Below are 1203 nucleotides of genomic sequence, written 5' to 3'. Positions count from 1 at the left end.
CGGGGTGGGGGGGCGTGTGTGCAAGGGGTGCGCACGGGAGGTGTGCGTGCGTGCATGCATGTGCGGGGGGGGCGTGTCCGCATGCATGGGCACCGGGGTTGTGTACGGGATGTGCGTGCGTGTGTACACACGTGGGCGTATGGAGGGTGCGCGCACGTGTTACAGGGGATGCGCGGCTGTGTCTGTATATGCAGGGGGGTGCATGCATGTGTACGTGTGTAGGGGTGTGCGCGCACGGAGGGGGTGTGCCCATGTGTGCATGCATGGGCGGGGGGGGATGTATGGGGATGTACGTGCACGGGGGGTGTATATGTGGGCACCCGCACATGTATGCGCAGGGGGCATGTGTGCACATATGTGTATGCATGTGCACGTTTGTGCATGCACACGTGTGCGTGTGTGTGTGTGTGTGCGTGCGCGCGCACACACACTCCAGAAGCATCTGAACTGCCCCTCTCCAGTGTGCAGTGATGTCCTGTCCTGGAGCATGGGCGAGCGAGGGCTGCCCTTGCATGTGCATGTGCATGCATGCACACGTGTGCACATACCCACACACATGCAGTGACTCCCCTGCCCCAGGGACTTCTGGGTGCAGCCAGTTCAGCCCCGGCCGTGGGCAGCAGAGACGCTCCTGGTGCAGGGGGGCAGCACCAGACCGGGGGGTACAAGGAATAAATCCCTGGCGTTACCACAAACACCCCAAGCCACTGGCCGCTGCATACAGGTGCCCCCGTGACCCCCTGGACAGGACCACAGGGGCATCGGGGGTGAGGGAAAAGTCCTGAGAAGGGGGCCTGGGCTTTCGGGGGAGGGAACAACATGTCCCCCCAAATCTTCCCCCAGGTCAGAGGTCACGGCCAGGGCTAGAGGCCAGGCCCCTGGCCCAGCAAAGCTGGAACCAGCCTGGAGACAGGGGCAGGCGGCTGCCCCCAGCCGAGACACCAGCCCCTGGGGCACACTCCTGGCTCTGCCACTGACCTGCCAGGTGCCTTGGTCTGGTCACCTTGCCATCCCATGCCTCAGTTTCTCCACGCGCAACACATCCCCCCCGCAAAAGGGGCTTGGAGGCAAAAAGAGCTGCAGGCCGGAGCTGGGCCTGTTCCTGCGGGAGGAGAGAGCGGGCGGCGCTGGGCTCATGTGGATTGGGGCGGAAGGTGCGAGGTGGGTCCTGCCAGTGCGAGACATTAAGAGGATTAAGGAGAG

Source organism: Gavialis gangeticus, unplaced genomic scaffold (assembly GCF_001723915.1).
Source record: "Gavialis gangeticus isolate Ggan-Ray unplaced genomic scaffold, GavGan_comp1, whole genome shotgun sequence".
Taxonomy (NCBI): domain Eukaryota; kingdom Metazoa; phylum Chordata; order Crocodylia; family Gavialidae; genus Gavialis; species Gavialis gangeticus.
This window is presented reverse-complemented; position numbering follows the sequence as displayed.